Here is a 9,745-nt window from a genome sequence, read left to right on the forward strand (position 1 = left end):
ACTATTCCTATGGTTTGGTAATGATTTGAGTTTGTACCCCAGAAGGTCTGTGTGTTGGAAGACTTTTCTCAGGGTGAGGGGCTGGAACCTTTCAGATGTGGGGACTTATGGCAGGTCCTTTGAGAGGATGTCCTTGGAGGGGGTTTGGGGACACCAAATTCTCTCTAGCTTTTCATTGGGAAATCGTATCTCTTCCTTCCTCACATGTTCCTGCCACAGCTATCAGCCATGAGATGATCCTGCCAAGGGGGCAGGGGTCTTGCTAGTATTGGCACAATGCTTTTTGGACTTTTAGCACCCAAAATTGTGACCTAAATATTCTTTTCTTTAGAAAGTCTGCCTTAAATAAACACTTCATTATAGCAGTGAAAATGGATGTCTATCATTGCAAAATGTAAAAGTTAAAATGGGTTGTCTTTTTAAATATTACTTTATATATCTTTGCTTATTAAAGTACTACTGTCCATAGGGTAAAGGATGCTGCATGAAGCCAAAGCAGCCAGAACAGTCCTTTTTTACTGGTTCTTGCAATCATTCCAGAAATATTTCAGGCATGTTGCTCAATTTATTAGAAAGGACAAATGAAGAAACTCTCAAAAGAGGAAGTAGGTCTCTCAAACAAGAGAAAGGCAGCATTTTTCTCCTACCCTCCAGTTTTACCAGCGTCTCACTGAGGTCTACTTCTTGTCTACTGACTGCAGCAGGATGACATCCTATCATCCAGTCCCTACTGAGCATGACAACTCTAGGTCACTTTGGCCTCAGCAGACTGGTTTAATTGTAACCTGTTGTTACAGATATTATGGTTAGAGGGAATTATCATGGTGTCCCTGGGTTCTGTAATATAGTTTGAGTAAAGGTCACAAAATCTCAGCCTCCCCACTTTCAGGGTAACTTGTGCTGTTTTTACTGGCATTTCAAGCCTGCATTTCTCCTGCAGGTGATGTGCTGTTCAACATATCCTGTTGATTTAAGCTAACCAGGGCTACAGGAATATTGATTTTTTTAAAGCAATGAAAGCATGTGAGTGTGAGCAGAGTTAGTCCAGTTTACAGAATCATTCTTTTAGCCTCATTTCCTGCTGCTTATGGTTTGTCTGTTTCCTATCACTTGAAATACAAAAAATATGGTAATCTTAGATGACTTTCAAAATATTACCAGGTTATCTATAAGGTATTTTGTTTTTCTTTTCATTGTTTTCATATTCTTTCTTCATTCCCTTTTATATTAATTTTTCTCATTCTCAGAGATGATATAAGCACAATTTTTAAAAATTATTTGTAGCCTCAAGTAACTTTTTGCATCTTAATAAACTATTGGGCAGCCTGAAAGATTAGATGAAAATTATTTGTTTTGTTATTGTTATTGTTTGTTTGTTTTCGTAATAGAGTGGGTTGTTTAACAATGTGATTAACAAGGTAGTTTACCCAGCCTTAGCATTATCAACTATCCATTCCCTATACGACCAACAAAATTCTGTTGACCAAGGAAAACCAGGTTTATTAAACCTCTAAATGCACAGCAGATGATTATCTCAGTGTTTCAAGCCTAAGACTGTGCTTTATTTTATGGTAGAATTTGTGAGAAAGAATTTGTGGGATTAGATATTCAGGATGCAATAACTGGAATGGTGGGTTCAGCTCAGCTTTGGTCTTGAGGAAATCTCAGTGAGATTTGATAAATAAGCTAGTTTAGGTGGTTGATTATTTTATTTTAGTACAGCAAATATTAACAAAAAATAAAGCCATGATTGCCTTGTTCTTGGTACTGATTTTGTGTGAGGTAAGAAAATTATATCTGTTTCCAGTATTTTTTGACATTGTTATTTCAGTATTACTTAACATTGCTATACTGGCTTCAATACTGAGGTTTTAGCTTCTTTGCTCTTGCTTCAAGGGACTATAAAAACAACTCATTTTGCTTTTTAACTCTCCATCATTTTTTTCCTTTGTTCTGCTGCAAAACTGCTCTATAAAATAATCATCTCTTGAAATTCTCACCTAATTAATCCAAGTAAAAATCATGTTTCTCTTTCTTACTGTTTCCCTTAGTACTTAACTAACGTAGTCCATATCAATTTTTTTTTATATTTAGCTCTGCTTAAGAAATTTGCATGAACTCTTTGACATAAAGGGCAGTTTTAGTACTGTGGTATAATTTCATTCAGTTCTGTTATTCTCAACAGAGTCTCATTATCTCCTCATTCAGTTTCCCTTCAACAACTATTTACATTGCTTTTATTATACTTCTGTTGTAATTCTGCAAATATTTAGTTCCCCTCAGTGAAAGAACAGGGAATTTATACACAAATGCCTGATTTATTCATGTTTTATTCCTTTATACTGAAACAGAGACCCAATTTATGCCACAATTATCAAAACAAACTGCTTCTAAAATTTTACTTGCAATACCCAAAGGGAACACATAATGAGAATTGTTCCATTAAACTAATTTTTACTATAAAATTAGATGGATAATTCTTACTTTCTGAAGAGAAAATAGGGTTGTCCTTTTTCTTTTTTTACTTTTATTTTTAATGAGGAAACTGTTTAGTGATTATATTTTTAAAATATATAGGGAATTTTTTCTAGTTAAAATAAAGCATTGTGTTTTTAAAGGAAAATAATAAAGAGTTGGTCCTATGTTTGATACTTAGAATTTTAGCAAACATTCGTCAAACTTCCCTCCACACTTACAGATCTAATTTGCATTTATTTGAGACCAAAATACTTAGTCTTCCAAAAAAAATGGAAGAAGCCTAATAAAGTCATATTATCCTCAAATATCCAACTTGTCTCCTGGGGAAATTATTACATAACAGATGGAGAGTTAGTCTTTATGCTGGTAGGTCACACAATCAGTGATGCTAGATAATTCTTGGTAAGCATTAGTCCATCATGTTGGGATATATGCATTACCTCCACATGTGTCACTTAAGCCACTTAGCTCTTATGCCAGTTATGCCAGCATTGAATGGTGGGTTGCTATGGCTAACTGATACCAGCCTACTATTTCACTTTGCCTACTTAGTTGTTTACTGAATTTTCTTTGGTAAGTACTCTCTGGTTAGCAGATAGTACAATCATTCAAACTCTATGCCTACTCCATATGACCATCTTCCTCAGTCTACCCAGAGCTTCTCAACATTAATTTTTCAATTGCCTAGGGATTTGAACTACAGACTGGCCACTCACTTTTCTTCACAAGTCTCCTTCTATTTTTACATAATTCTTCTTGAAATTTGTCCAGTGGGACAAATGCTCACTTTTTTTCCCTTAAGGCCACCTATATGAGACTTACGTAAGGCAATTACAGTAAGGCCGACACAGTAAGGCAGCTACTATCCATTTTTTTTACTTACACTGAAACAATAAGCTCACCATCCAGGAAATAGGCATGGAATTCTCTTCCTCCTTAAACTGAAGAAGAGGCACTGGCACAACTGTGGTAGACACTATAAGAATCTGGGTCTTTTGCTCATGACTGATTCTGCCTGTTCTGGGTGATGGGATTACCTCATCTGTTTTATATTTGATCATTGCTGATCCTGTGCATGTTATGATTTGATGTGTGTTGGGAGCTTTACTCATAATGGACAGTGTTAGCTGCATAGTTGCTTCTCTTCAGTCAGACACTCATCTTCTGTGAGGGCTAGTTAGCACATCAGGAGTTGGTTGATTTTCAGAAATCTTATAATTCTATTTAGTTAATGGCATATCTTACTCCAGCACACCGAGGTCTTGTGTTGTGACTCTCCCAATGAGCCTTTCCACAAAGGGTATGTAGCAGATACATCTAACATTATAGGATCTGCCAGATCCTAAGTACCAAAGAAAACTAAGGGTCTGAAACATTGCCTTGCTGCAAGAGAAATTCCTACTCTAGGCCACATTCAAAAGTAGGAATTGTTTGCATCAGGTAATATATGGTCTAGGCAATTATACTTAGGGGTAGAATATAGTCTCTCCAGAACCCAAAGAGATCAATGAGACATTTTGATTTTTTTATGGTACAAAGTTCAAATTAAAATATTCATCTTCTGCTTTGAAGATGTCCTGGCATATACTAGACAACTCGACAACTAAACACCAAAACTTGGATAGTAGTAACCTTCTTAATTTGTATAGGTTTAATCTCCCACCTTTTGGAACACATGTGTCTGACTAAAACCACTCTGTAATAGCCACCTTTTGTTCACTAAGCCATATCAAAAATTATCTCATCATGATAATAAATCAAGGTGATGTTCCATGAGAAAAGATAGTTCAGATATCTTCAGTATATACTTTTATGGAGCACAAGGGAATTAACATAACTAAAGGTGAAATAATAAAGATATGTTTTGGTTGATTATAAAATAATACAAACTATTTCTGATTTTTTAAATACTTGGGATATAACACAATGCATTTGTCAAATCAAAGAGTTCATACCACACATCTTACAAATATCAATATACTTCAGTACCAAAAAAAGAATCTCACGCATGGTAGCTTCTTGTTGAGTTTGACATAGTGTGCAATTATCCACCAGGATCCATCTGATTCTTCAGGGATCTTATTGTGATTCAAACAGATATGCAATTGGACTTACTTCCCCTAGAAATTTTACATCTACAAAGGTACTACCAATTCTGCCCTTGTCTCTTGGGAGTGGTAGCTCTTGATAAATGTAGCTCAGAGAAATTCAGGACAATATGAAAGTCAAAATCCACATGTTCCCAATCAGGATACATTGCATCTACTTGGGTTAACTGTTTTTGTTGTTGTTGTTGTTTGTTCCTTTTAATGTCAGGCAATATGACATTTAACTGCTAGGCTTAGTACTCATTTTCTCCACCATCCAAAGTCTAAAATGAGAGTTCCTTTGTATGTTGGCAAAGAGGGCTTCAGGATTTCACAACTGATCTTCAGTCTTCTAATACTCCCCTTAGCTGTTCATTATCCATTTGATAAAGATAATTTTCAATAAGAACTCAATTCTGGAGAAGTTGTACCTGCTCTTTTCTCCTTACATCTCAAAGTTCTGATACTACATATACATTAGCATATATATCAAGTGGACAAGACTCCAATTCACCATTGATAGACTTTTAATCATTGAAGTCTCAGCAAAAAGTCTTTATTTTACCTATTATTAGTGATGGAGTCCTCATTTAATCTGAACAGTGAGTAATGTAACTCCAAATTCTTATTTCTTATCTGCTTTCTCAGGCCACTCCTATACAACCTCTTACTGTTTAAAATCTCCAGAAGCAGATTCTGTGGGGAGGGAGGGAGACAAACAACCTCCAGCTGATATTTCTTTCAGGATGTACCTCAGCTGCTCCCTCCCCACAGCTGGCAGCATCCCTTTATTGAAGCTCTATATCTACCACACTTCTCACAAGTTTTTGCCTGAATGAAAACAATGGGCTGTTACACTAAATATTATTTACCTATGAATTTAGCTATTTTACTCTTAAAATATTCCGTAAGGAGTGTACATTGTTTGAAAATGGTTAATAGATTAAAGAGGCAAACTTATGGTAAAGTAATGATGTTACGATCTATTTGAAATCAGATCATTCTAACATACAACAGAACATTGAAAATTCCAATGCCATTGTATCACCTATCAGTTACTATAACTGTAAGTATATGGACATCTAATTTTAAATATAGTTATGGGTTCCATACATATGGGATATAGATTTTTTATATATACATAAAATCACTGAGAGAGAGAGAGAGAGAGAGAGAGAGAGAGAAATTTGTATTCAGAATTGGAAAAGGCTTTCAAAAAAAAGCACGTAAGTATGTATGTGTTAGGGATACCAGGAAAAAAGAACCCAAGCACAATACTTGATGAAGGGGTCTTCATTCACAAGTCCTCTAGAATAATACAGCAGAAGTTTGTGAAACCCTTGAGCAAATCTCTTTTTCAAGTGGTGGTGGCAGGACATTCTTTGTAAAGTGAAAGGAAGATTGTAACCATGGTGGCAAAAACAAAGAACCATTCTGGCAATGTTTGTCAGGCAAATAATCACAGGAAAGAGAACAAAGAGAAGTTGGGGGTCGTCAGTGTATCATATGAAAATTTCCTCAGCCTCTGTACCCTTTGAGAAGTCCTGCTGTAATTTCAAAATGCATATTTTAAGTGAAGAATTATGGGCTATAATTTTTGGTAGGTCTTAGAGTTGATCATAAATTTTATTCTAACTCTGGAGGAAAGCCATTGGAGAGTCAATTGTAGATAGGAGCTTGAGATGTTTTGGATTTTTAAATATCTCTGGCTATAATATTGAAAAAGAGGAGAGAGTATACAAATAAATACAGAGAAACTTAATAGAAACCTGATTAAATATTTTAGAAGTAGAGAAACTAAGGACTTATATTAGGACTTTGTTAGGAGAGGAAGGAAGATGTATTCAGAATTGGAAAAAGCTTTCAAAAAAAAAAAAGCCAACAGGAATTGCTGGTGTACAAAATACATGGTGGGAGATACATAGAATGATTTAAACTTGAAGAACTTGATGAAAGAAATGGCTGTGGCGTAGGGTCAAGTTTAAATTAAAGTTTTGCCTATATTACATGTGAAAGTCCTTTTAAATAACCAAGTGGATGTACTGAGTTGGCTCTAGAAAAATTCTAGAGGTTTGAATTTCGGGTTTCTTCACAACATAGATGGTACCTCAAGATAAAGTACTCTGACATTTGCTGAAGAGGCATTGTAGTTAGCAAGGAGCAGTATGGAGGCACTCAGACACTTACATGGAGATGAAGTGGATGAAGCATTTAGAATAAGTGGCAGCCACTGGATAGCAGGAAACAAGAGATATTAGTGCATCCAAAAGTACAGTGGACATTATTAAAGGGAATTGCCAACTATGACAAATACTGTTGAGAGGTTTAAGACTGAGAATTTTTTTATAGTTTTGGCAACCACTATGAAGGCCATTAATAACAATGAAGATGATTGATGACAGAGGCTGTGAGAAAAGTTATAGGAATGGAGGTTGTAAGTAAGGACTGGGTCATGCAGCAATGGAAATAAATTGTGTTCTTTGGCGAGGATATGAAATGGGTAATGGGTGTTGTGGCTGGAGGGAGATGCAAGGTATATGGTGATTCATTTTTGTATGGAGATATAATAAGAATCAGTATTTCCCTTCCCTATCAAGAAGAAACATGTAGAATGTTACTTTATTTATTTAGTAAATAAATATATTTATTTGCTAAACTAATAATAATTAAATGTGTATTAAATAATTTTCAAAGCAATGTTTTAAAATGAAAATTAATGAAGATCTAATAAAAGTACCTGAATCTTTAAAAATCAATAGAAATTCATGATGATCCAAGAATTTGTAAGTTTCATGGCCAAGGAAAACAGTATCTACAAGGACATATGGTTGAAAAGAAGACTGTATATAGAAAAACTACTTATAAACTTGATACATATAGCCTGGGTATTTTAGAAAACAGAATTATAATTCTGGAAAGTACCTATGTGCCAATCTTGTGCATAGCATGATTACATGGTTTAATCTCAGAATTATTCAAAGATAAAGATAAAGTAAAAAAGAATATGTTGTGTAACTTGCCCAAGTTAACCCAGTCTGGAGTGGGAGGGGATTTCACAACCTTATCGGAGAGATTCACAAAGGCAGAGAATGTTTTCTTCCTACTGTGATATTTTGAAAGTGAGGCAGAAGTTAAACCATGGTGGTACGTCCAACCATCCTGATGAGGTATGCTTAATGATTCATTCCCTAAACATTCATTAGGTATCCATAAAATAAGTGATTTTATAATCACTGCAGCAACATTGACAGGAAAAGGGTTTTTTTTAGGATAAAATCCTTATGCAGTCATGTAGGCAAAGTATTAAAATAAAGTGAAATATCTGAGTTTCTTTATAATCACTTTTCCTTTAAGACATCTAAAAATGTTTAGTGTTTCATATTATAATACTTTGATAAATGAAGTTTTCAACTAAAATATGCCTTTGTTGTATGTGTCTATTGAAATTTTAACAGCTTTCAATTAAGCACATTGAAATTTTCTAATAAATGAGGTTTGTGATTGACTCTTTTTAATTATTAGGAAAAAGCATATATTCATGACACCTATCCATACAACTTCACATTTCACATTTGTTTCCAGAAACAAATTAATTAATGATTTTCATCAAATAATTCATGTATTTAAATTGCTATCATATCATTTACCTATATTTCTCTCTGTTTTATACTAATTTGTGGAAGTTGTTCATTCACTGGGCATTTTTTGAATTATTTTGTTGTTACCATGAAGAAATTTACTTCTAGATATTCCATTTTAATGATTATCCTCTACATTTATAGTCATGTGTTTGATTTGCTGATTTTCAATCAGGAATTATATAAACCAATCTTTACGAAGTTCTACTCTTAGAATCCATTATAATGTATTTATTTCAAATATTCAGGTATTGTTTTCTACTTTAGAGAGTGTTCTTATATATGTTAGCTTTTAAGGTGAACTCATTTTAAAATTTTTATTTTTATTATACTTAGTTTCTCTAGAGCTGAAGATATGCTTGTATGCTCGATTAACATTTCATTATTCACAGTTTGCATTTCACAGCTGACACTTATGCAAACCAGTTCCTGTTTCTCACTTCTCACTTTTCAACTCCAACTTAATATTTCCATTTTGAACTATTTTCTTCTACTTTTCCTTTTTTATGTTTTCTATTTCACTCTACACACTTCACCATCCAATGAGCTTCTTTTACTTGCATTCTGTTCCTTATAGTATCATTTTTACATCCGTTCTACAAATGTTTTAAATTCCTACATCTTAGCACTTGTTTGCTTTTAAAGAGCCAGTTCTATATAAGAATTATGAGATAAATAAAATTGTTTTTATATTCATATATTTTCAACTCAAAACATCTTTCCTTTCCTGCTATATATATTTATCGGTGTTTCCATTTGGCATGGTTTCCTTTGTTTCTGAATAACTACTTTTATCACATCTTGTAGCCTAGTATTCATGGTAATAAATTTCCTAAATATATTTATCTAAAACTCTTAATTTTACCTTTGTTTGAAAGAGAAATTTTATCCCTTTTGAATAATTAGAATTTGTTTATTTTCCTAACAGCATTTGCGCAGGGGCCATGCTAATCTTCTCTGTATCGTTCCAATTTTAGTATATGTGCTGCCTAATCGAGCACCCTAACAGCATTTGGAAGGTGGTCTGTTATAGTGTTTCAGTGTCTATTTTTTCTAATTAAAAGTCAATCCTCGGGCTGGGGATGTGGCTCAAGTGGTAGCGCTCTCGCCTGGCATGCGTGCAGCCCAGGTTCGATCCTCAGCACCACATACAAACAAAGATGTTGTGTCTGCCGAAAACTAAAAAATAAATATTTAAAAAAAACTCAATCCTCATTTCTACAATGTCTTGCATATTCTCTGGCTTATTTCAGCAGTTTGAACATGATTTGATGAATGACTAAGTTTGTTTCTTTCTGATCCACCATCTTTGATTATTCTTTTTGAACTCCAAATTTCTGCAATGTTTTGGAAAATCATTCCCCTCCAGTGATCTGACCCAGGTATACTACTTTTTCTCATGGATTTTCTTTTCTCAGAGTTCACATCTTTCACTGCCTATGTCAAACACTTAGGAAAACTTGACATATATGTAATTTTATGGGGAATTATATGAGAAAGGTTAGCATAATACCAGGCTCTCCATCAAATCTTGTGGCAAAA

The 9,745-nt window shown here is 34.2% G+C and overlaps 1 non-coding gene across 1 annotated transcript; it reads right to left on the reverse strand.

Annotated features, from left to right (window-relative positions):
- Positions 1-9,099: 9,099 nt before the first annotated feature.
- Positions 9,100-9,204, reverse strand: LOC125610600. The gene has a single exon (XR_007340605.1). It is a non-coding gene; the product is annotated as a U6 spliceosomal RNA (small nuclear RNA).
- Positions 9,205-9,745: the final 541 nt, after the last annotated feature.

Source organism: Marmota marmota, unplaced genomic scaffold (genome assembly GCF_001458135.2).
Source record: "Marmota marmota marmota unplaced genomic scaffold, marMar, whole genome shotgun sequence".
Taxonomy (NCBI): domain Eukaryota; kingdom Metazoa; phylum Chordata; class Mammalia; order Rodentia; family Sciuridae; genus Marmota; species Marmota marmota.